Raw genomic sequence first — 27,763 nt, forward strand, 5'->3', positions numbered from 1 at the left:
CCAGATGCAGAGTTGATGCTGCTGAGCAAAATGCTATCAGCTGCAAGAGATTGCAATAGATTAATAGAGTGTGGCACTGTGAAACTAATATAGAGAGGTATTATGCAGAGAAGTCTAATAATGCTGCTCTATACACTTCACAATTCAAGATTGCTATCTTTCTGGAGCATTTAGAGATAGTTTCAGATAACATGCAACATTGTTTTAAGCCTATTAAAAACGAGCAAAGAAATTCCTCGGCCAATCAAGGAAAAATAAGTGTATCCTTTAATGCAGAGCACAAATCTGCATCCATTTTCTTTAGAAAGATCTGAATCCTGAAAGATTTACAAGCGTAATGGTAGAAATCCTGCTGCCTTCTTTACCTTCTCACCATGCTTAGTTCAAAGCCAAAACTACAGCCAAACAGGAGGGCTGGGAGAAGAACAGGTGGTGGCACTGAACCAGGAGAGGAAGTTGACAATGCTCGGGCTGCACATCTTTCAATCTTGCATTCTTTCCTGTGCACCATATGTCACATTAACATGTCGATAAACAAATACTTCATAATTTATGTAACAAAAACGCAATACCCAATAAATAGCCTGGCATGCTAATTATACAGGGAAGCTTCATGCTTAATACATTACTAAAACAATATCAATCAGAGATGTAGAATGTGATGCTCAGTATTTTTAATGCAACACACACAAAATGCTGGAGGAACTCAGCAGTCAGGCAGCATCTATGGAAAAGAGTACACAGTCAACGTTTCAGGCCAAGACCCTTCTTCAGGAATTGAGAGGGAAGGGGAAAGAGGCCTGAAATAAAATGTATTGGAAAGAGGCTAGCTGGAGGGTGATAGGTGAAGCCAGGTGGGTGGGAGAGGTCAAGGGCTGGAGATGAAAGAACCTGATAGAAGAGGAGAGTGGACAGTAGGAGGAAGGGAAGGAGGAGGGTCACATGTGGGAAGAAGTAAAAGGTCAGAGTGGGAGGAAGGGGGGAAAGGTGAAATTCTGTTCATCAGTGGGAAAAATCGATATTCATACCATCAGATTGAAGAGTACCCGGACAGAATATAAGGTGTTGATTGGCCATCAGGTTGGATGTTACTCAGATGGAATATAAGGTACATACTTTTAGACAAGTGGGAAGCCAATGTTGTGGAGAGTGACCTCATATGAACATTCACTGAAGCTCTCTAAGCACAACATTCTGACAAAAAAAAATCCAAGAGCTATGGTTGAAATAGCACAGGGTGAAGCAAAGCTTACTGATAGTAAAGGTTTTACAAAGAAGAGAAGCCAGTAGTTCTAGTGTGAACAACCTGGCATGATAATTTCTCATTATGAATTACAATTTGTCAGTTTATTACGACAGCATTTTAAAAAATTTATTCCCAGGATCTGGGGATTTCTAGCAGGAGGGAGGACAGTGTCGACTTGACCTTTATTTCTATATCTATGTAAGGGCAACGAGTGGATTAAATGTTCCTTTCACTTCTCCCTGACATTTTGCAGGCAGTAACGCTTGTTCAGCTGTAATATTGATTACAGTGGCAATACTTTCCCATCATTCTTTTGGACATTTGATACAAGAGGCAATCAAGGCATCTTTTCTGTCTTAGAAATTGAATAAAGGCAATCATCAAAGTGTGATTGAAAGAACTCTTAGAACGCAGAGAAACTACAGCAGCTTCCAGGCACAATTCTCTTGGACCAGATGCCAATTCATCAGCAAATTGAGGCAAATTAAGTTGCAAGGCTTTTTGAATATTACTCCATGCTTCAGTTTTCCTGTTCCTTTCTCCTAAGGGAGCAGTTAGCACTGTAAGGCTGAAATGCAGGTGCCACATGGGTTACCACAGCTCGAAAAAACTTTAAGGTCTTGCATAGTATGTAGTCATGAGATTTTTTTCTCTCTTAACTGGTATAGGAAATGAAACAACAGGTACTCATGATGCCTGAAGTCTAACAGCACAACACTAGAAGCTTTCATGAGTATCTTTGACAATCATCATCCAATTCTGACGGCACAGAGTCTCGGCAGGCAGTTCTGCTGTCCCACGGCTCCTGCATTTAATCCTGGCTTCCAGTCAAGTCCATGTGGACTTGCTTGGTCCCCTTGTAACTGTTGAGATACCCTGCTCCAGTTTCCCCCTAGTTCTCAATGACATGCTGACTGCTAGTTAATAGGCCACTGTAAATTAATCCTGGTATAGCAGGTGGTGGGAGAGAGAATGGGCCACAACAAAATAATGGGGCAGCGGAATTAATGGGTTTGCTCTAAGATCCAACATAGACTCAATGGGCCAAATGGCTCTTTTTTTTTGGAAGAAAACTTATTAAAAATGCACAGTGTAGTATCCAGCTGAGCTGCCTCATTAATTGTCCTCCACCAATAGGGAATACTATGTGCTGTCATGTTGGCTGGAACATGCCCAATCCAATCTATTCTCCCTGCTTGTCTGTGTAATATTTCTGAAGTCATACTTAGAGTACTTCTTGTGCTTAAGAAGTAAGTGTGATCTTTTCATTTTTTTCCAAAAGGCAGTCCCAGTAACAAGAAAATTCCTCTATTTCTGGCTATGCCAATGTAATTGCCTACTAATGAAAGGGGCATGCCCATTTCTGTACCTCCTACAATTTTTCTTTCAGTGGCTTGGTTCCAGCATGTACTGACTAATGGTGAACATACAGGAATGCAGGCAACTTTGACAGAACTTGTATGAGTCTTTATTGAGTGTGGCTCTGCACCAATACCTGCTACCATGAGCAGGGTTTCACTTGTATAACCCTCTGTGAAAGCATGTGGTTCTTCCATTTCTTGAAAAGAAGGTTGGTCTTCAAGTTTCTTGGGTGGCTTCTTTCTCCTTATTCAGAGGTGGGGATGGTGGATTAAGCTCATGAGTGTAACACGTGTTCTACAGCAAGGATACTCAGGCATATGAAGGATGCTATTAATGCTAAATTGACCGCCCTCAAAACTAAATTTGTTCCTGATTGTAACAATAATGCTTGATTCATTGTTAATAAATATCTCAATTGGGGCTCCTTTAGGAGGAAAGCACATTATTTGTATTTTACAAAAATGCAAAGAATCTCTTGATTAAAACTGAGTTAGTCCCACCTTTGATCAATCATTGTTTCTATGACAAGGTGTACCTAAAATAACATCTATTTTGATTTTTTTTTCTCCTTGCTGTCGTATCAACAGACTTAATATCTGCCATCAACAACTCTTTTTAAAATATATCTTTTGTAATTTAATTTTAAATATTCTTTGACATACTTATCGACCTTACTTGCTAAAATGTAATTAATGCACTGGAAAATGTGCTTATAATTTTTTAAAACTTTCTTAATTGCAGAATTAATCCACAATCTGCAAATAATTCCTTGAAAATTACATGTTAAAGAAAGCAAAACCATGTGCTTCTTAGATAGGATGATAGCAGTTAGTACAGACAATTTTGATTTTAAAGTATAATTTAATATTTCTCAAAATGTACTTCTTGAAGCTTTCTCAAAGGCCTGCAGTCAGGTTCAATTAGTAGGAATTCCTTATGGCGATTAATTATCCCTAGCATTTGGACAGTTTAGTAGCAAGATCAGATTCTAGCAATTTGCTTATAAAACAGGTGTAGAAGATCATAAAACATCAAGCTGGACTGAACTTGATTACATCTTCAAATCTCTATGTCCACAGTGTGTGAATTAGCCAAGTAAATTCTACAATCAACCGGAGATTCCATGCTTAATCAATAACAGACCTATCAACAATTTCCCTCTTCATTTCTTTAAGGATGTAGTATATCTCAATCTGGTCAACTCTATAAACATTCATGACATATAACCAAACATAGCCAAATCCAGGTAGATCCTTTCTTAGTTGTAAAACCTGGTATGGTCTTCCCAAAATTCTTTAAATCTCCGCATAATTTCTTTTGTACTCCAATTCCATTCTGATTAAGGACAATGTAGAATTGCTTTATATGCTGTATTGATGGATGCCAAGGGCTCAGGGTTATGGGGATCAAAATCAAGCAAGATCTTGCTGAATGTCAGTTCACTTTCAAGGATTCATGAGGTCAGGTTCTGATCCTCTTTTTATAATGGCAATTGCAAACCCTGTTCTGCAAATGCCTCTGCAAACCAAAATTTCGAGTTTCTTATCAGTTAAAATACCTGATTACCTTTGCTTCTACCAAAGAGAATTCTACCATATTTTCCCAAATTACTCCATCAATCACTCTCTTTCTCACTCACTTAAACTGACTCCAAAGGTTTGCAGACTGTATCTCCACCTTACACTGTTTTCTCATTATCATCATCATAGATGGTAACACTCAATTATTTTCATCTAAGTGATTAGTATAAATTGTAAATAACTGAGAGCCATAAAATGATCTCCATTGTACTACACTAGTCAGAGGTTGTCAATAATGAAAACGGGAAATGTCAGAAATACTCGACCGGTCAGGTAGTATCTAAGGAGAGAGAAGCAAAATTAATGTACCAGGAACACAAGAGATTGTACAGAACCTGACCAACATATATAAAATTCTGGAGGAATTCAGAAGGCCAGGCAGCATCTATGAAGGGAAATAAACTTCTGATGTTTTGGGCCACTACCCTTCATTAGGACTGGAAAGAAAGAGGGCAGAAGCTAGAATAAGAATAACAATATGCCAGGTTGGTGATTTTTTTTATATCAGAACTAAATAAAGGTAGGTAAATGACAAGCTTTTCTTTCTAAATAACAATCTGCCAATCTGTTTTCAATCAATCTTGATCTTTTTCACCATAATTCCATGAATATTTATATTTAGAAGACATTACATATAATTTATAATTTTTTTTTAGATTATGAAGAAACGCAGTCCTCTTTTATTGTCATTTAGTAATGCGTGCATTAAGAAATGATACAATATTTCCTCCGGTGTGATATCACAAAACACCGGACAGACCAAGACTGAAAAAAAACTAACAAAACCACATAATTATAACATATAGTTACAACAGTGCAACAATACCATAACTTGATGAAGAAGTCCATGAGCACAGTAAAAGTTCAAAGTCTCTCAAATGTCCCACATCTCACGCAGACAGGAGAAGGAAGAAAAATTCTCCCTGCCATACCCAACCACGGTCCGACTCTGAGTCATCGGAAAACTTCGAGCTCTGATCAGCTCTCCGACACCGAGTGCTGAGCGCCATCTCTATCCAAACGATTCGACCTCCTTCTCGGTTGCCAACAGCAGGCAAAGCCGGGGATTTTGAGGCCTTCCCTCCGAAAGATTCCTGATCGCGCAGTAACGACAGCAGTGAACAAGCGTTTCAGAAATTTTTCCAGATGCTCCTCTGAGCTTTCACGTCCATCTTCATCAAATCAGAATTGTCCACAGCCCTTATTTAACAGATATGATATTATTTTTCACCGGAGGGCTGCGCACGCACGGAGCGCTGCTTCTCTCTCCTCCCGCCTTATGATATAATTTATAGTTATATGTGGTAATTCCTCATAACATGCAAATAATACGAGTGGAAAGTCAGTGGGATTGGAAAGGGTCAGGGTTGGTTCTAAATGGGCACAGACTTCTTAACTCAGAACTGTTTTGTCTGTGGCTTCATCAGTAAGTCTGAGCGAGTGTTCTGGATGAACCTCTCTCAACTCCACCAGTTACCAGTCCCCACACATCAAGTCTCAACTCTGTCATCCAATTAAGGCACAAGAGACTGCAGATGCTGGAATCTGGAAGAACACCCAAAATGCCAGAGGAACTCAGCAGATGTTGCTCATAACATTGAATATTCATTTCGGTGTTTGGGGAGGAAAACAGAAGGGTAGCTTAATAAATATCTCTTCAAGACCCTGGATATTTTCCTATTGTGCTGCACAATTAAATAAATCATTCCATCATGGCATGATTCTTGGCTTAACACAGATTCCTACATTCCCACTCGATGCCTGCTACTGGCAAGAACAATTTGATCATATCGCACATCAAACCTAACCTCTGACCTTGGAGCTAAGCTGCATAACCGCAGGATAGAAAGCCTTCTCTCAGTGGACAGAACTTGTTCAAGTTTTCACATTGGAAAGAATATAAAAGAGTAATCTCCTAACATGGTGGTGCAGAGATTAGATTAAATCATAGGTGGCACAATGATCAGCTTGTGGCACAATTGCCTCATGGTACCAAAGGCCCAGATTCAATCTTGACCTCAGTGCTCTCAGTTTGGAGTTTGTATGGTCTCCCAGTGACCACATGATTTTCATTTTGGTACTCTAGTTTCCTTCCACATCCCAAAATGGTGTTGTCAAGTAGATTAATTGGCCACTGTAAATTGCCCCGAGTGTGACAAAATCTTGGGGCAGATGATGAGAATGTAGGATTAAGTATGAATCAGTGGTTGATATTTGGCAGAGATTCTGCTATCCAAAGGGCTCATTTTCATGCCACATTTTTCTGTGATATCTGTGATATTTAATCTTTCTTGCTCCCAAGCCATTGTTTACAGTTTTGGAGATCCATGGCAGTGGGACCATAGATAGACGTTCACTAGTTTGTCTAATAAAAGGTTAATTTTATTAATAGAAGTATGTATGCAGAATACAACTCTGAAATTTGTCTTCTCCAGATAGCCATAGAATACAGAAAACCGTATAAGTAGTTAAAAAAGACATTAAACCCACCTGCACGACAAGAAAAAGAAATAAAATCTCGCAAACTTCAGACCACTCCCCCAACCTCTCCCTTGCACAAAGACTAACAGATTACACTGAGATCATATAGAGAGAATGAAAAAGTTAATCATAGATATAATTTGTATTTATCAACAATTAGGGAAAACAAGGCTCCAGCTTTTCAGTGAAAAAGATCATTTCTGTTACTACAAAGGTTAAAGTTTAACACTTCCAATTTTAAAGAAGCCAAAATATTATGAAACCATAGCCCTGTTAGTGTTACTTTCAGACATGAAAGATCTGATCCCAATCACAACATGATCAAGTTTATTCTGAAGGATCTCTGACCAAACGTTCCATGGAATGTCAAAAATCTACTATTTTGTGTTCTTACTTAGAAAATACAATAAAGGTTGCTCTCTGGAAGTGCAATTTATTGCAGCAAATTCAAAACAGGATTGAAAAGGAACTAAAAATGAAATATTAAAGAAGGTAATCCCTTCTTATCGGTGGAGCTCTACCCTCTGATTCACTGCAAAGAGCATTTATTGATTAAGATTCTACACCTAGCTTTTTCTTTGTGAAAATCACAGGGGAACAAATATGTGCACTTGAATTTTGAGCAACAGGATGGAAAAACCTCTATGTTTTAAGTATTACTTTTAAATTTTGGATATTGGTTGCTACTTCTGACATGCCATTATTTCACAGCAAATAACAAATATATCTTTGTAATAATGAAAGGAGAAACTCTAGGTTTGTCCTTACTTAATATTTATGCTACTCTCTTGATGGTTCATTAAGTTTATCCAGTGAGTAGCTGATCATACAGACTAGTAAATTGATGCTGATATCCCTATTTTCACCCGCAATCATGAGTGGCCCTGTAATTGCCCTTCACGCTCCTGGGTTGGGAAAGAGAAAGTTAGATATTTCCTGCACATAATTGGTACCCAGTGACCCCAATTTAGAGTGCGGTCAAAGACTTGTGATGAGGGAAGGATTAGGCCCAGCAATGGTTCTTCAGTAGTGAAATAGCTGGCCAAGACAAGGTGTGGTGTACTACAAATCAGAAAGGCTAACAGCATTAAGTGTATATGACGCAGCTAACATTGATTTAAAAACATGAAGCGTCTCAGGTTGAAATTGTCACATACGTGTAATCTTTGTAAACCTATGACTAAATTTATTCTCAAAATCAGTTCCTAACCACCTCATCCTCACCCGATGTACACTCCATGCCAGATTTTGTAATAATCAATATGAAGTTAACACTTGCAAAAGAGAAAAGAACACATGAAATAAAGATTGAAATGTCTGTTCCAGCCTGCAAAATGTTGAAAGGATCTATATTAAAAAGAAAACTGCTCATTTTAGTTCAAAGTTCAATTGGTTAAGGACGTTTTAATTTTCCAATGAAACAGGATAATACCTTTTCTGAGTCCTTTTTATGTCTCTGGAAATTGAGCTGGATATTTCCTAGTGTGAGTCTGCCTTACCACCCCATGTCAAGGAATGATATCATTTCATATTCAGCACTCTTTTGGAGCACGGTACGGTACTTCCTGCTTATTACACTGCTGCTATTTAGGGCAACAATGAAGGTCCTCCATCTCTGGTGGTATTCAGTGCTTCCATCATTGAGTCAGTAGCTTCTTTTAATTTTCTCTGCTGTCAGCCATGTAAATTCTGGGTGGAGACTCAGGAAAACCATCACACCCAGGAATCTTCATTGCTGTTTCAGTAACAATGTTGTTTTACCAGTCAGGGCTGAATGTCCGAACCTGGAGAACCACTGGACTACTATTAGTCTGGCCTCCACCCTTTGACCTGTTTGGCATGGGTGACCCTATCAAAAGCCAAAGCATAAAGCCCTGACTCCAGCCAACATAGCCCTCCAGGTCATTGAGGCACACAAGCCTCCAAACCCTATGACAAGTTTGTGGTCTTCTTGGAAGGAGGATTGTAAGGGAACTTTGTACATATTGTCCTGTTGTGTTTTGCCAGAATTATCAAACTTTATCACCAAACGTACAGCTAAAGCATCTTTTACCACTCCATACAGAACCGGCCCACAACCCAGCATTATTTAATGTACAAAACTATTTCATCCAGACTTGGTCTCTGCCTTACAACATTTTTCCATTCCATCCTAAACATCAGTTTCTTTCTCAAGCCCCTCGCAAACTAATAGAAAATTATATTGGTTTATGACAGGGGTTAGTTTATTATTCTGTGCAGAAATAGAGTAAAAAGCCTTTCTTTGCATGCTTAGAAGAAGACAGAATGCAGAATATAGTGTTACAATACAAGAGGCCATAATTTTAAGGTGAGTAGAAAAAGTATAGTCCTGATGTCTGAGGTAAGTTCTCTACACAGAGAGTGTTGGGCTTGTGGAATGCCTGCCAGGGGTGGTGATAGAGCAGATACATTAGGAGCATTTAAGAAAGGGGTAGATTGATCTTAGAGTACGTTAAAATGTCGGCACTGCAATGTGGACCGGGGAGCCTAGAATGTGCTGTGATGCTTTATGTTTGGTATTACTGGTGGGCTATATGCAACCTTTAATCACCTCACAAATGCTGTGGTGGTATGTCCCCTGCTGAGTGCTCACAACCCAAGTATGGATAGTGTAATTCCCCTCCATAGATGCTGCCCTCCGTTGTGTTTATGATTTTCCACCCCTAGTTCCATTTATAGACCAAGTGCTTGTCTCCCACTGATCTCCCAACTCAAGTGCTGTGATCTCCTCAAATGTTCTCCTGAATCAACTGCTTTCCTTACTGATCCCCTCCCAAACTATGGGTCTGTATGTCTCCCTCTGGTAACCTCTCCCAACCTAAGTTCTCCTGTTAAGCCCTCACAAACCAGGTGACGGAGTCTCTCAAAGCACAAGAGATTCTGCAGAGTAGCACACACAGAATGCTGAGGTCAGGCAGCATCTATGGAAAGGAATAAAGAGTAGATATTTCTGGCCAAGACCCTCGGTCAGGACTGATAACCTTTCCCAACCTACATTCTCATGTGTCCCACCTGCTAACCCCTCACAAGCCAGGTTACAGTGACTCCACCTACCAACCCATCCAGAAACAATCACTTATGTATCCTATACTAATTCCTCTGAGCCAAAGTGACAACCTTTCCAAACCCCTCTTCAGTTACTCAATCCCATCCAAGAAAGATAAAAATGATTAATCTCTTGAGTTTTTTTTCGCAGTTCTTCAGTCTCTGGGGAAAACAGGGAGAGGTACATGAAGATGGTTTCACTATGAAAGAAGGGTTTTTTTGAGGTGAGATGCATTTCTACATCAAGAAAGAATGGGAAAAGCATGGAGCATGATGCAGTCTTGACAGCTGTCACTGCTGAAAGTGGCTCTCATGTAGAATCATGAGTTAATATTGTGGCTTGCGTGCTAACAAAGAGCTATCTGTGGAATTCCTTGCCCAATGAAGCAGTGGAGGCTACCTCAGTAAACGTATTTAAGACAAGGTTGGATAGATTTTTGCGTAGTAAGGGAATTAAGGGTTATGAGGATAAGGCAGATGGGTGGAGATGAGTCCATGGTCAGATCATGGACTTATTGAATGGTGGAGCAGGCTCGATGGGCTGGAAGGCCTGCTCCTGCTTCTATTTCTTATGTTCTTATATGGAAAATAGAGACAAATTTTCATGTGCAGTAGAATCTGAGTACAGTGTTCCACAATCTCTCTTGATCAGATATTTTAGTGAAATATGGATTGCTATTGGAACAATATTTACAGCTTTAAATCCCAACTATGAATCTGTATTTCCAAGAGGACCACGACCTTGTCATAAACTGGAGGTTTGCATGCATCAATGACCCAGAGAGCTATGTTGGCTGGAGTCAAAACTTTATGCTTTGGCTCTTGGTAGGGTCACCCATGCCAAACAGGTCAAAGGGTAGAGGCCGAACTAAGAGTAGTCCATCAATCCTCCAGGTTCGAGGGGTCAGCTCAGGGCTAACAACCCTGACTGGTAAAACAAAATCAGCAATGAAGAATCCTTCTACATCTCAGAATGACTATTTCTGAGTCTCCACCAGGGATTTGCCTGATTGACAGTAGTGACAAAAAAAACTGACGCTACTGACACAATGAGGGAATCCTGGAACACAGCCAGAAGTGCTTCATTGCTGCCCTAAATACCAGTGGTGTAACAGACAGAAGAAAAATGTATCGATATAGAAGCAACAAGTTCAGCTACAACACTGGCATTTAGGGTAGCAATGAAGGTGCTCAGGGCTTCCTTCTCTGGCAGTGTTCAGGGCTTCCTTCATCACGTTAGTAGGTTCCTCGCAGTTTTCACTACTGTCAGTCATGCAAGTCCCAGATGGATACTCAGGAATGCCATCACACTCAGAATTCTTCATTGCTGTTTCTGTAACAATTTCGTTTTACCAGTCAGGGTTCTAAGCCCTGAGCTGAACCCCCAAACCTGGAGGACCAGGAGACCGCTATTAGTCTGGCCTCTACCCTTTGCCTGTTTGGCATGGGTGCCCTTACCAAGAGCCAAAGCATAAAGCCCTGACTCCAGCCAACATAGCCCTCCAGGTCATTGAGGCACACAAGCCTCCATAGCACGACAAGGTTATCACCCTCTTGGACTCTGTTATAGGGAAAAGTTGAATAGGTTTGGACTTCATTCGCTAGAATTTAGGAAAATGAGGGGAGGTTAGATACAGGTATACAGAATTGTGAGGGATATTTATATGGTGAATAGAAGCAGGCTGTCTCAACTGAGGTTGGGTTGAGACTAGCACTAGATATCATGGGTTAAGAGTGAAAGATGAACTGTTTGAGGGGAACATGAGGAGGCAATTCTTCAGTCAGATGGTGATGAGAGTGAGGAACATGCTGCAAGTGGAAGTGTTTGATTTGGTTTCACTTTCAACATTTAAGAGAAATTTGGATAGGTACATGGATGGAAGGGGTATGGAGGGCTATGGTCCAGTTGCGAGCCAATGGGATGAGGCAGATTAATAGTTCAGCTTGGACTAGGTGGTCTGAAGGGCCTGCTTCTGTCCTGTGGTGCTCTGTGACTCCATGACTCTGTGACCCAGCAGCAGAGCTACCCTATGCAGACAATGCTTGCACTTGCACACAGGCAAGAGACCAAGCTCCAAGTTTCATTGGCATTTTCATTCAAACATGTGAGAGGATGGATCTTAATCCAGACATCCACAAGACAAAGCTCCACTGCCAACCTGCTCTCTAGCAATAACCGATGAGATACAGCAAAACAAAACCACTTCCCGTTACCTCAGGAGCGAGCATTGACTACCAAAATGGCTCCCGGTTGATGGAAGAAAATGATATTTGAAGATAAAGACCTCCGATCAAGTAGAAAATTCACTGTCTATATCAGGCAGCAGTGACGCCTGCACTTGTATATCCTATTGTGACCAAGGCTACCAAGTGATTCTGTATCTGTGCTTTATGAATTTTAATAATCCATGTCACTGGCCAGACAAGTGCACGCAAGCATCAACCAAGCACTGACAAGTAAACATTTTTGTCATTAACTTACCTTGTTATTTCTATGTCGATATATAATTGGGGATTCAAGAGCTGCAAAGAATTAAAATCAGCAAATACGATTGCATAGCAATCTATACTTCATTAACACTGTACAACCGTATATTAATCAAATTACCAGTCTTGTCGTAAAGCATTAGACAATCAATGCGAGTTTAGTGTTTTTCAATAGAGTTTAGCATTAGCAACAGTATTACATTGCTAAATTCTGCAAATGATCTATTTGCCTACAATCTCAATGTAACAAGTAAGCACTGCAAATGAAAAGCTGCAACATTAAGATAAAGTTTGTTTGCATTTAACAGGAATGTGATTATGGCTTCATCCAGTAATTCTGCCTCTAATAGCATAAGCCGGATTTTTCCAAAAACACAAGCACACATCATTTTCAAAGAACCTACACTGTGTATCAAATCATTGAAATGCCTCTCTCATTGATGTACATATGAGTTGACAGATTTAAATACAGTACTTAATTGCATAGTCTGTGCCAGTTAGATATTTATCAACTACAGGCAGTTTGTCATTCTAAATGTCAGGAAGTAGATATGCATGGATAAACTATGATAAAGTTTTGCATTTTCAAGGGTTCTTTACTTCCCATTTTTATTCAAAAACATTATGAAGACAGCAAGTGAGAGCAAGGCTATAGGGCAGAAAATCCAGTACGAGTTCTTCATCATTGAAAGAATACTTATCAAATATGCAAATAGTTCTGTTTTGCAGCTTCATCAAACCATATTGAGCAATGTTCTAATTAAAAGCTTTTTTTGCTTCATATTATTGAATTTTCAGCTATGAGATGCATCTTCGTTGGCTTTTCTACTTCTTCTATTTATTTACAAATTAGCCTTATTTTCTTTCAAGAGACCTGGCTGGCTTTTGCTGTTTCCAATGGGAAACTGTTCTCTGAATTGCAGCCTGCAGTGTTCTGGTTTTGCAGTGAATCCTTTCCATAATCGATCCTGACTCCATTATTCGCACTTATCTGGTACAATCCTAAACTATGGCTTTTCCCTTATTGTTTCATTTCAATTATGTCTGGCTGAATAGTCTGACGGGCTAACCCCTATTGACATCAATGGATCTGGGGTTGAGCGAGTAAACAACTTCAGGTTCCTTGGCATCCACATCACCAAGAACCACACATGATCTGTTCACACCAGCTGTGTGGTGAAAAAGGCACAACAGCACCTCTTTCGCCTCAGATGGTTGAAGAAGTTTGGTATGAGCCGCCAAAATCCTAAGAACTTTCTACATGGGCACATTTGAGAGCATCCTGACTGGCTACATCACTGCCTGGTATGGGAACTGTACCTCCCTTAATCACAGGACTCTGCAGAGAGTGGTGCTGACAGCCCAGTGCATCTGTAGTTGTGAACTTCCCATGATTCAGTACATTTACAAGGACAGGTGTGTAAAAAGGGCCCGTAGGATCAAAGGGGACCCAAGCCATCCTAAGCACAATCTATTCCAGCTGCCACCATCCAGGAAACAGTACTGCAGCATAAAAGCCAGGACCAACAGGCTTCAGAACAGCTTCTTCCACCAGGCCATCAGACTGATGAACTCATGCTGACTTGAGTATACTCTATATTACATTGACTGTTCTATTTATTATAAATTATTATCAATTACTATGATTGTAAATTGCACATTTAGATGGAGACGTAACGTAAAGATTTTTACTCCACAGGTATGTGAAGGATGTAAGAAATAAAGTCAATTCAATTCAATTCTTAATCTAACATAAAGACGGATTGTTGACCACAATGAAAAATCATTTTTTATAAATCAACATACAGGGATACAAAAGTCTATCTTGTGCATAAATATAGAGTGAACAGTGCATCCTTCCAGCTGCCATGCCTGCCTCTGTCACTGGCAAACTGCCCAGAACATCACCTCCGTTGTGTTTTACTCAGCAACAGCTGGCAATTGCTTCTCCAATGCTCCCAGATTCTTGTTTCTCCTGTATCTACTTTCTCACATCTATAAATCTTTTCTTCACAATACACCCACATACTACAGCTCTATCTAAAGGTTCTGAGCACACACACACACACACACACACACACACACACCCTGGCACACAGTACAATTCATTCAGTCCCCAGTACAGCTAGATGCTGAATCCTTATATGCATCCATGAAAATCTTCTTTATTATTTCCTCTGTATCTTGCACATTTACAAACAAAAGAGATTAAATAACTCTATTCTGATATATACATAATAACAATCAAAGTCATGGTTTGCTTAAGAGTACAAAAGGGCAGTCTTCAACGCAAATCCTCAGTGGTATATTTTGGTGCTTGAAAGATACTGTAATTTGGAACACTTGGAGCTGGCATAAAAATAGAAAAACGAAACAGTCTGCTACCTAGGCATGGTTGAGCTACAACTGCTTACAGTTAAACAATGGGAAGGTCAAAGCCTCCGGCACATCTCTGTTCCCTTGCCACCAATTCATATTCTAGCTACAATCTTAGATCGAAACAGGTTAACAAACAACGCCCATTTCAGGCTTGAACTAAGTTCCCAATCACAAATCCTGTCCATCAAAACTCCTCCACAATGCTCACTGTAGTGTAATATGTTTCTGATTTTTCTTTGCTTTGGTTTCACTGTGCATTCCTTACATATGTCAATCTGACATCATTTTACACAGATCCATTTCATATTGCTTTCCCTTTTATACCATCCTCCAACCTGCTATCTTTTCCTTACTGATCTATATTGACATGACTAATTGTCCTTAAGTTAGATTTCTCAACCACTTGTTCAAATTCCCTAATAATCATGTCTCATCCTATTTCAATAACCTCCACCAAATCTACCCTACAACCAGAAATCTTTCACCAAATCTCACTTAATACGATTTTGATTGGGGTGGAGGGGTTCTGCGGCTTGCAGTCAACAGACAACACAGCACTAAATCGAACTGAACTAAACTAAACTGAGCATCCCTAGACTGTTTCAAGGACTCTGTGGTTTGATGTTTAATATTGTGTGTTATTCACTCGTTTTTTTGCTGTTTGCATGATTTGTTCTTTTTTTCACGTTGGGTATTTGTATTTTTCTTTGAGCGGGTTCCATCGTGTTTCTTTGTTTTATGCCTGTCTGCAGGAAGATGAATCTCAGGGCTATATACTGCATCCATACTTCAACAATAAATGTACTTTGAATCTTTGAATCCAGTCCCACCACTCCAACAACCTTGCAGGTTCTGTGCTCTGGAAATTTCTCCATAAATACCACAGTTTCCCCCCCCCCCCCGCCACACCTTATAGTAGATCTCTGTGATGAAATGTTGGACCACTTGTCCCAAAAAAATTACTTCTGTCAAACCATGCCAATTCTTGTCCCTAGGTATATTCTTCTAGCGTAAAGGTGACATACTATAAACTGACTGCTGTTCAAGGGGAGTCAAACCATGATTATCATCAGAATATTTTAGGATTGCAATATAATAACATTGCTTAACCACATTTGCGTATTAATATCGGAGGATAAATGTATTCTAGGACAATGTGAGGTTCCACATTTATCTGCTTGAAATACAAAGGAGCAGAAACTTGGCCTCCATAAACACATTCTGGAATTCAGCACATATCTCTCTAATTTTCCACCCATTATCATTCATAAAATTTATCCTTGCATGAAATGATAAGCTGAGCTGTTTAAAGCCTTGCTTATTTTGGGATTATATTCAGTAACAAAGAATAAATTTTCAACTAATAAAGTCCCTATATCAAATTGCTATTGGCTTACAACTATTTCATTCTTTTTGCTAAATACAATCTTAATACTAATCAAGCATTTTCAGTTGTCTGGAGATGCAAATGACTGCAGATGCTGGAATCTGGAGGAACACAAGATGGAGGAGGAATTCAGTTGGCCATGCAATATTTATGAGCCAGATGGACAGCTGGTGCTTCCTCACCTTTTTATACCGGCTCTCTCCCCGCTATCCAGATGAAGACTCTCAATTCGAAACAATTCAACTATCTACTTCCCTTCATAGATGCTGTCTAAGTCACTGAACTCCACAAGCATCTTGTATTTATAGTTATATGCTTGTTTTCCTCCAATATCGTAGTCAGGGGCAGCACACTATCTTAGAAGATAGTGTAATTATTTTACAATACAGATCGAGGTTCAACTCCTGCCACTGCCTCTAAGTGTTCTCCCCATGACTGTGTGAGTTTCCTCCAGGTGCCCCAGTATCCTCCCACATTCCAACAAGATCTGTGGTTAGGATTAGTGAGTTTTGAGCATGTTACGTTAGTGCTGGGAGCATGGTGGCTCTTGCAAGCAGCTCCCAACACATGGCAAAAACTATTGATGTCTTAAACGAAGCACTTCACCATACATTTCAATGTACGTGTGACAAATAAAGCTCATCTTAGCACAGATATGTTTAAGGGGAAGTGTAGTTGAAGGATAAATGAATTCAAAGGATTCAAAGTATGTTTATTATCAACGTATGTATAAATTACACAACCTTGAGATTTGTCTGCTTACAGGCAGCCACCAAGCAAGAAACGCAAAAGTACCCTATTTAAAAAAAAGACCAACACCCAATGCACAGAGAAAGAGGGGAAAAATGGAAGGATATATAGATATGCTTAGGTGAGGTAATGTAGAAAGAGGCTAATATGCAAAGCAAATACTGGTACAGGCTGGATAAGCCAAATAAAATTGCCTGCTTCTGTTCTGTAAATTAGAGACACTGAAAGACAGAGCAGGGAGGTTACGTTAAAACATTACACAGACTGGGCTTATGGAATATTGTATTCATTTTCAGTCAACACAATCTGAGAAGGATTAGAACATAAAGAATGCTAAAGACAGGGTGGATGTGGAAAGGATGTGGGACAATCTATTACAGAGTGTCAACTATTTAATTTGTAGATGAAGGACTTTTTTTCTCTCATAAGGTCATGAATCTTAGGAAGACTTTTCTTCAAAGGACAGTGGAAAACTAATATTTTCAGGGTTAAATAAGTTCTTGATATGTAAGGTGTGAAAATTTACCACAGGTCAACGAGAATGCAGAAGTAGCATTATAAGATGATATCCATGAATCTCACAGAATTGTGGAGCAGACTCATGTGGATAGGTAGCCAATACACGCTGCTAATTCATACATTTATAGGTTTGATTATAAACTTCCAAATTTGTATACAAAGATATGAACATGGCCAAGTTAAAGGACAGGACCTCCAGGATAGCAATCTCAGGATTGCTACCAGTACCACATGCAGGCGGGTTTAGAAATAGTAAAATAGCACAGATTAACATGTGGCTGAAGACATGGTGTAGGAGGGAGGGATTTATAGATTTATATCTTCAGATTTATAGATAATCGGGCAGTTTTCCAAGAAAGTAGGACCTGTTCCAGTGGGACAGTTTACATCTGAACTGGAGGGGCACAAATATTCTTGCAGGTAGGTTTGCTAGAGAGGCTCCAGTGGATTTAAACTAGATACAAGGGGGGAGGGGAACCAGAGTGTAGGAACAGATGTAGGGGAGAAGGAAGAAAACGGAGATAGTAAAGTTGTTTGCACTGTTAGTAATAAACAGAGAGCAAGAGGTGGAAAATTTCTTAAATGCATTTATGTTAATGCTAGGAGCATTGTAAGAAAGGTGGATGAGCTTAGAGCATGGATTGATACCTGGAAGTATGATGTTGTAGCGCTTAGTGAAACATGGTTGCAGGAGGGGTGTGATTCGCAACTAAATATTCCTGGATTTCGTTGCTTCAGGTGTGATAGAATTGGAGGGACAAGAGGGGGAGGTGTTGCATTGCTTGTCAGAGAAAATATTACAGGGGTGCTCTGGCAGGATAGATTACAGGTCTCGTCTAGGTAGGCTATTTGGGTGGAATTGAGGAATGGGAAAGGTGTAGTAACACTTATAGGGGTGTATTAATTTTTGATACTCACTAATTTTTATAGATGCACCGTGGAAAGCATTCTTCTAGGGTGCATCACAACCTGGTATGGAGGTTGTCTTGTCCAAGACCAAAAGAAGCTGCAGAAGATCATGAACACGGCGCAGCACATCACACAAACCAATCTTCCGTCCTTGGACTCACTTTACAGCGCATGCTGTTGGAGCAATGCTGCCAGGATAATTAAGGACACGACCCAACCAGCCAACACACTTTTCGTCCCTCTTCCCTCTGGGAGAAGGCTCAGGAGCTTGAAGACTCCTATGGCCAGATTTGGGAACAACTTCTTTCCAACTGTGATAAGACTGCTGAACGGGATCCTGACCAGGATCTGGGCCGTACCCTCCAAATATCCGGACCTGCCTCTTGGTTTTTTTTTTTGCACTACCTTACTTTCTGTTTTTCTATTTTCTATTTATGATTTATAATTTAAATTTTTAATATTTACTAATTTTTACTATTTTAATATTTTTTAATATTTAATACTTGTAATCCAGGGAGCAGGAAGCGCAGAATCAGATATCGCTGTGATGATTGTACATTCTATTATCAATTGTTTGGCGACAATAAAGTATAAAGTATAAGTATAAGTATTATAGACCACCTAATGGAGAGCGAGAATTGGAGGAGCAAATTTGTAAGGAGATAGCAGATATTTGTAGTAAGCACAATGTTGTGATTGTGGGAGATTTTAATTTTCCACACATAGACTGGGAAGCCCATACTGTAAGAAGGCTGGATGGTTTGGAGTTTGTAAAATGTGTGCAGGATAGTTTTTTTGCAGCAATACACAGAGGTACCAACTGGAGAAGGGGCAGTGTTGGATCGCCTGTTAGGGAATGAGATAGGTCAGGTGACGGAGGTATGTGTTGGGGACGACTTCGGGTCCAGTGATCACACTGCCATTAGTTTCAATATAATTATGGAGAAGGATAGGTTTGGACCCAGGGTTGAGATTTTTGATTGGAGAAACGCTAACTTTAAGGAGATGCGAAAGGATGTAGAAGGAGTGGATTGGGGCAAATTGTTTTATGGGAAGGATGTAATAGAGAAATGGAGGTCATTTAAAGGTGAAATTTTGAGGGTACAGAATCTTTATGTTCCTGTTAGGTTGAAAGGAAAGGTTAAAAGTTTGAGAGAGCCATGGTTTTCAAGGGATATTGGAAACTTGGTTCAGAAAAAGAGAGGATAGCTACAATAAATATAGGCAGCATGGAGTAAATGAGATGCTCAAAGAATATAAATAATGTAAAAAGAATCTTAAGAAAGAAATTAGAAAAGCTAAAAGAAGATACGAGGTTGCTTTGGCAAGTAAGGTGGAAATAAATCCAAAGGGTTTTTACAGTTATATTAATAGCAAAAGGATAGTGAAGGATAAAATTGGTCCCTTAGAGAATCAGAGAGGGCAGCTATGTGTGGAACCAAAAGAGATGGGGGAGATTTTGAACAATTTCTTTTCTTTGGTATTCACCAAGGAGAAGGATATTGAATTGTGTAAGATATGGGAAACAGGTAGGGAAGTTATGGAAACTATGATGATTAAAGAAGAGGAAGTATTTGCGCTTTTAAGGAATATAAAAGTGGATAAGTCTCCAGGTCCGGATAAGATATTCCCTAGGACCTTGAGGGAAGTTAGTGTAGAAATAGCAGAGGCTCTGACAGAAATATTTCAAATGTCATTAGAAACGGGGATGGTACCGGAGGATTGGCATATTGCTCATGTGGTTCCATTGTTTAAAAAGGGTTCTAAGAGTAAACCTAGCAATTATTGGCCTGTGAGTTTGACGTCAGTGGTGGATAAATTGATGGAAATTATTCTTAGAGATGGTATATATAATAATCTGGATAGACAGGGTCTGATTCAGAACAGTCAACATGGATTTGTGCATGGAAGGTCATGTTTGATAAATCTTATTGAATTTTTTGAAGAGGTTACTAGGAAAGTTGACGAGGGTGAAGGGGTGGATGTTGTCTATATGGACTTCAGTAGGGTCTTTGACAAGGTTCCACAGGGAAGATTAGTTAGGAAGGTTCATTCTTTAGGTATTAATATTGAAGTAGTAAAATGAATTCAACTGTGGCTGGATGGGAGACGCCAGAAAGTAGTGGTGGATAACTGTTTGTCAGGTTGGAGGCCGGTGATTAGTGGTGTGCCTCAGGGATCTGTACTGGGTCCAATGTTGGTTGTCATATACATTAATGATCTGGATGAAGGGGTGGTAAATTGGATTAGTAAGTATGCAGATGATATTAAGATAGGTGGCATTGTGGATAATGAAGTAGGTTTTCAAAGCTTGCAGACAGATTTAGGCCAGTTAGAAGAGTGGGCTGAAAGATGGCAGATGGAGTTTAATGCTGATAAATGTGAGGTGCTACATTTTGTAGGACTAATCAAAATAGGACATACATGGTAAATGGTAGGGCATTGATGAATGCAGTAGAACAGAGGGATCTAGGAATAATGGTGCATAGTTCCCTGAAGGTGGAATCTCATGTGGATAGGGTGGTGAAGAAAACTTTTGGTTTGCTGGCCTTTTTAAATCAGAGCATTGAGTATAGGAGTTGGGATGTAATGTTAAAATTGTACAAGACATTGGTAAGGCCAAATTTGGAGTATTGTGTACAGTTCTGGTCACCGAATTATAGGAAAGATGTCAACAAAATAGAGAGAGTAGAGAGAAGATTTACTAGAATATTACCTGGATTTCAGCACCTAAGTTACAGAGAAAGGTTGAACAAGTTGGGTCTTTATTCTTTGGAGCGTAGAAGGTTGAGGGGGTCTGTATAGAGGTATTTAAAATTATGAGGGGGTAGATAGAGTTGATGTGGATAGGCTTTTTCCATTGAGAGTAGGGGAGATTCAAACAAGAGGACATGAGTTGAGAGTTGGGGGCAAAAGTTTAGGGGTAACACAAGGGGGAACTTCTTTACTCAGAGAGTGGTAGTTGTGTGGAATGAGCTTCCAGTAGAAGTGGTAGAGGCAGGCTCGATATTGTCATTTAAGGTAAAATTGGATAGCTATATGGACAGGAAAAGAATGGAGGGTTTTGGGCTGAGTGCAGGTCGGTGGGACGAAGTGAGAGTAAGCACTCGGCACGGAATAGAATGGCTGAGATGGCCTGTTTCCATGCTGTAATTGTTATATGGTTATATGGTTATAAGAGATTTCCTAGAACCGTTCCAGGGATTACGGATCTTGGTTGGACAATTTTTCTCTTTGGAATAAAGAAAGTTGAAAGGACAATGATAGAAGTGCATAAAATTATGGAAGATACTTTGAGTGTTTTCCATTCCTGAATGCTTCAAGCACGATTGACAGAGACTTAAAGGGAAGGACAGAAAATGTAGGGAAAATGTGAGCAAAATCTAATGGTGATAATCTGGAACCCACCCCCGGTGAGGAAACGGAGTCAATCAGGGGCTCCCAGCGGGGAATTTTCCAGCCATTTCCAGAAAAGTAATTTGCAGGACTATAAGAAAAAGCAGGAGAATGGAATTGAAATCACATGGGCTCATGGACTGAATGATGTCCTTCTGTGCTATAACAATTGTATTGTTCTATTATTCTATACGTCTTGTATAATTCTACATATAATGTAAAATAGTAATGCTGAAACACTGTGATAATGAGCAATGTGACCATATATGACAACATACACAAAATGCTGGAGGAACTCAGCAGGTCTGGTACCATCTACAGAAAAGAACAAAGAGCCAATGATTCAGTCCAAGATCTTTCATCAGGACCGTCCTGGTTTTCAGACCGAAATGTCAGCTCTTTTTTCCTCTCAATAAATGCTGGCTGACCTGCCGATTTCCTCCAGAATTTTATGTATGTCACTCTGGATTCCCAGCATTTGCAAAAGCTCGTGTGCTTATAGATCGCAAGATTTGATTGGCTTTTCTCAAGGTGTAGTGTAGGCATGTCCATTGTCCCTGAGCTTCCAGTAGCCCATTGTGTTATTTCTCTATACCACTCCCATTCTGACCTATCTGACTATGGCCACTGGCAGAGTTAGAATGAGACGCAAGGTAAGCACTTCACATTCTGTCTGGGTGCACAATACACTGCAAGATTCAATATGAGGTTAACAATTTCAAAAGACTGACTTTGTCTGTTTGTATCAGAACAGGCCAGTCCCATGTAGGTTATCCACCTGCCATACGTATCCATCTGCCTTTCTCTCTCCACTGACACTGACTGGTCCACTGGGCATTTTCTTCACTTCTGATCTGAGCATCATAGATTTTGCTTCCCCCCCCCCATATAAAACTGACATGAATCCATCAACCAGATGGCTTCATCAATAACTTATATGGTGAGTCTACTCTAATCTCAACATATTAGAGATAACCTCCATCTTCCTCTCTCCAATCTACCTCCACTGTGCTCCCCACCCACCCTGAAACACTTTCTGGAGAATGAAGCTAACTGGTAGCAATCCTGACCCTTCTAGGTTCTGTACCTACATTCCTGAGAGTCAAGTTCACTAAAGTCCTTCAGGTCCATTAGGAGACTGGAAGATCAATGGTGCATTCAAAAGTCAGTTTCTTAAAGGGAAATTACAGTCTTCAAATTGCAACAATAACAGTTCAGAAGATGTATATCCAATCGAATTTCTGTGAGCTGCCCACAAAAAGTTACCATCTACTGCCAATGCCATTTATTACACAATTGGCTAAATTTAGATAATTGGCTAAATTGTTGATCTATAATGAGAGCATAAGGAATCAGAGGTGATGGGAAATGGCTCCCTTAAAGAGTGAGAAAGGACCTGAATATTTCAGTCAACAGGAGTAAAAATAAAACATATTCTGTTGGATATAAACTAAAGATATATTGAATGTTTTGTTGAGAATTATGTTCAGGAAGTAAAGAGATAAACCTCAGAGCAAATTCAGCAAATGTTCACATTGCCTGAATGTAAGACTGCGTACAGGTTATCCACGTCAATAGTTCATTTTGTTCTTCTGATAAAGAGTTCTATTTCACTGCTAACATGAAACATAATAGATTTCCTCCCTCACTGCGACAGCTTCAATGACATGAACTATAGGGAATTACACAGTAAGCTTCACTGGGAAAAGAAATGAGGGGAAAACATCAAATTGGCCAGAGCTGCCTGTCTCTGAAAATCTGTATCATGGGCGAAGAAATTAGAAATGTTTTAATCTGGATACTATGTCACAGACTGCAGCCGGATATTTCCTACATCACTGAATACCAATGACCTGGTTTCCTTAGAATCAACGGCAGCAAATAATTCTTTACATGCAATTACTTTTCCAGGTTCTGCGGCTTTGAAAGATTGACCAGCTTGCTCCGGATTCCTTGACACCAATGCCATCAGTCAGTTGTTTAAACTGGAAGGTACGGTGATCAAGTAGACTCGCATTCCTTCTCAATAATTAAGGGCCTCTGTTCATTTATAAATCTGGCAGCATATTCTGATCCTTTGTAAGACACACACATCACTAGGACCTGCAGGGTCATTCATTACTTTGTTTCAGAAGAAACCTGCTGAATCAAATTAAGAAAAGAAGGAACTACTGAGTTCACACTTAGTTTATAATGGAGGCAAGATAATCGTGTTGGAAGTGTCTTGTATCATAATGAGCACATTTTAGAGTTATGGTCCAAGCTATATAATTATTCAGAGAAATCTATATCATCATGAAGAAATAAAGAACTAATGGATTGGATATTTAGAGGCAGCTATCCTATAGGTTCTGCCAACACATAAAGTGTCCATATTGTTAAGAGAAAATTTGTAACCTCATTACAATTCACATTGTTACTAGGATCACTTTTATCTATGAGCTGTGACTCTTTCATTCATCAAGACATTCATCTGGTAAAGGCTGCAACTTCCCATCTTTACTCTACTTAGATGTACATGTTCTTATTTACTTTTTGAACCTGCTGTATTTGTAACAATGATTGGAGGAAGAAATCACCTCCAGATGAAAATTTGCAAGATGTGAATGTAAAATGAAGGAGAAATCAATGGAAGATCGGTTACGGCCTTAAACAAGCTGTGTGGAGCACTTCCCAATGTATGTTGTTCACATTCTTCACTCTCCTCACTTATAGGAAATCAGGCAGTGGTAGCCTATATGCCTATTTGCTTTTAAAACCTATTCTACTGCACAAATTCCCTTAGGCATAGGCCTCACTACACATGAAGCCTGTTCTACTGTATACATGGCCTTGTGTCTTATGCATTGTAAAATAGCTCAGACTGGACCCCAACACAGTACCAGTTTGACACATGTATTTTGTGCATCCGAATTTCTAGCTGTGAAGTGATCTTGCAGAATCGAATTGTAAGATCTCCCTAGTCTCTGCAAAAATATTTCCTGTTAGGATAAATGTAATCTTCTTCCTACAATCTGAAATATCAGGTTGAGGATACACTACAAGGCTAATACAACCTCAGTTATTTTTTTTTCTTATGTTACTTAGTCGGATTATTTGTTGTTCCAGATTCCAACATCTGCAGTCTCTCATGTCGCAGTCTTTGATAGGTTTAGGTGTGTTAGGCTGATCTGGAGGGGTTAGATCGCTTGGAATCCAAGGAGATCTGGCTAATTAGATACACATTTGATTTAATGTTCCGTTTGTCCATCAGGCAATGAGGAGAACCATTCTAGTCATCCACAATTTGGAGAGGCTCGACTGGTCTGTGGGTACACAGATGGCTGGAGAGATGAAACCACACTCAAGAAATTTCTTTGACAGTGTGGACTATGGATGGCAGCCATATTGGGTGGGGGGGGATGGTCACTGGCTCGGGCCTTTCTGACCAGACTACGTCTCTCTGCTACAATTATCTTTTCTGCCTCATGTGTCACTGCACCCTTATGGAGGGAGGAGCATCACTTAGTGAATCCTGGGCCATTTGTCCCTATGTGTCTGGGTTGATGCTAAAGGCTTTTAATGAAGATTTTATAGCATTTCCTTTGGCCTCCACAGGAATGCTTTCCTTTTTGTAGTTTGTCATAAAGTAGTCCGGCATGCGAGCTACGCGACCTGCCCGGTGAGCTGGGCCTGCATCAGGATGGTGCAGACACTGGGCAGGCCTGCCTTGGTAAGTACCTCAGTGTCAGGGATTCTGTCTGGCCACGTAATGTTGAGGAACCTTCTGAGGGAGACTGTAGTAGAAATGCTTCAGTTCCTTCGCATGCCGCTGGTACACTATCCATGTCTCACAGACATAAAGTCAAGTGGTAAGTACAATGGCCTTCTGTTTCACCTGTAGATTTATGCCTCTTCTGTTCCAGATGTTGCTATAAAGTCTGCTGAACGCTACATTTGCTTTCGCAGTCCCTGGATTTTACTGCATCATCACTGACGATGTTCAGGGACAGTGTGCTGCCAAGATACATGAATCTGTTCACTAGGTTGAGTCTTTGAGCGTTAATAGTGATGGTTGGCTCAATGCATGATTTCCCTGGAAACGGTTGATGCATTACTTCAGTCTTCTTGGTGTTCATGGTCAGCCCGAAGTACACGCATTTGAAAAGTCGTCCACGCAGTGCTGTTCATCATCTTTGGAACCAGCATTGAGGGCAGTGTCAGCAGCAAAGAGGAAGTATCTAATCATGTCTGTCATAACGTTCGTTTTTTGCTTGGAGCCTCCTGAGAGGTTGAACAGTTTCCTATCAGTGTGGAATCTGATGCTGATGCCTACGTCATCATCTCTGAAGGCATCAGTCAACATGGCGGAAAACACTAGACTGAAAAGCAGTCCCTGCTTGACATCGTTTGAGACAGGGAAAGGTTTGGATGTCTCATCATTGTCCTGAACTCAAGCTTGCATGCCATCAAAGTCCTTAGTCGGATCGTCATACTAGGAAACAGGTCAATATTTTGATCTTGATAATTTTCTTGCAGCTGCCTTGCAGCAAATATCATCTCGATAGCTCATGCTCTTTCTGGAATCTACATTGGTTCTCTGGTAGGAGTCCCCATTAAAGGTGTGATGTGAGACAGTTGAGAAGAAGCCTGATCAAGATCTAGCCTGCGATAGACAGCAAGGATATTCCTGGATAATTGTTGCAGGACTGTCGGTTTCCCTTTCACTTACTCAGGTGGATGATGGATGTATCTTCAGGTTACTGTGGACTATCTCTTGCTATCACATGAGTTGAAAGAGCTGATGGAGCTTTTCTTTTAGCACTGCACCACCTTCCATGTAGGTCTCAACTGGTATTGCATTGAATCCAGGTGCTTCCTGCTAGAGAGCTGATGAATTGCTTTCTGGGTCTCGGCTAAGGATGGTAGAACATCCACAAAATGCTGGAGGAACTCAGCAGATCAAGCAGCATCAATGGAAATAAACAGTCAACGTAACGCACACAACATGCAGGAGAAGCTCAGCAGGTCAGGCAGCATCTATGGAGAAGAGTAAACAGACGACATTTCAGGCTGAGACCCTTCTCCAGGACTAGAAGAGAAGGCAAAGGCACCAGAATAAAAAGGTGGGGTGGGGGTGGGGGGAGGGAGGAGGACAGCTAGAAGGTGATAGGTGAAGCCCTGTGGGTGGGGAAGGTAAAGGGCTGGAGAGAAAAGAATCTGTAGGGCGAGGACAGTGGGCCATAGAAGAAAGGGAAGGAAGAGAGGACCCAGGGGGAGGTGATAGGCAGGTGTGAAGAGACTAGAGGCCAGAGCGGGGAATAGAAGAAGAGGGGAGAGGGAGGGAAATTTTTACTGAATAGAGAAATCGATAACCATGCCATCAGGTTGGAGGCTACTCAGACATAACATAAAGTGTTGCCTCATCATGGTACTAGAGGAGATCATGGACTGACTTGTCGGAATGGGAATGGAAACTAAAATGTTTGGCCACTGGGAAGTTCTGCTTTTGACAGATGGAGTGGAGGATTTCCTCTTCCACTTCAAAAGAATATGCATCTCACGCCCCTTTCACAAATTTCACCCTTTTCTGCAAGCAACGTCTCACTCAGGGCTGTGATATTAATGTTATATCAGGCGGACCCCATCCCTATTAGAGCAATTCTCCTCTGAGGTCGATCAAAATCGACTCTGTCCAACAGTGTGCACATATTCCACACACCAAGAGTGAAAGGAAGAGTCCTTAATTTTTTCCTTGATGTATTTCATCCACTACGATAGGGTCCCTGTCTGCCACGGTAAACTGATCAGGGAAGGAGTGGAGCAGCCATTCTTAAGGGCACTTGTTCTGGCCCCTTCCTCATACCATGAAAGCGAGCAGTGTATTCCTGTTCAGTTGCTCAGGAACTGCTCTGCTCCATCCGGTGCATAACGACCATATGGCTTGAGCTACCAGTGTGGAGATTTGCAGCTATGGCCGACTGTGTGCCCCCACCTGCCACTTCATCACCAGTCTGTTGCCACCGGACTTAGGTTAGCTTGGGATGGGAACGATGAATGAATGACAAGAATGACTTGCACAAAGACTTAGCTTAGAGTGAGGAAGCGGTTAGCAGCATCAACCTCACGCACTAATCTGAGACCATCTGTGTCCAGTGGCGACTGAGTCAAGGCGGCTGGGGATGGGGTCAGATTCAATGGGTGACCATGGCATACTTAGTG

The 27,763-nt window shown here is 40.5% G+C and overlaps 1 protein-coding gene across 4 annotated transcripts in view; it reads left to right on the forward strand.

The window, feature by feature from the left end:
• The window catches only part of LOC134358730 (heparan sulfate glucosamine 3-O-sulfotransferase 1-like), a 199,799-nt gene that overhangs the window by 145,830 nt on the left and 26,206 nt on the right, over positions 1 to 27,763 (forward strand). Inside the window, exon 1 of one of the 4 annotated variants that reach the window (XM_063071192.1) lies at positions 9,943 to 9,959. The exons of the other annotated variants lie outside the window; for them this stretch is intronic. The gene's annotated coding sequence lies outside the window, so the exon portion shown is untranslated. Of the gene's footprint in view, positions 1 to 9,942; positions 9,960 to 27,763 lie in introns of those variants that run through there. 4 annotated transcript variants of the gene reach the window in all.

Source organism: Mobula hypostoma, chromosome 19, assembly GCF_963921235.1.
Source record: "Mobula hypostoma chromosome 19, sMobHyp1.1, whole genome shotgun sequence".
NCBI lineage: Eukaryota > Metazoa > Chordata > Chondrichthyes > Myliobatiformes > Myliobatidae > Mobula > Mobula hypostoma.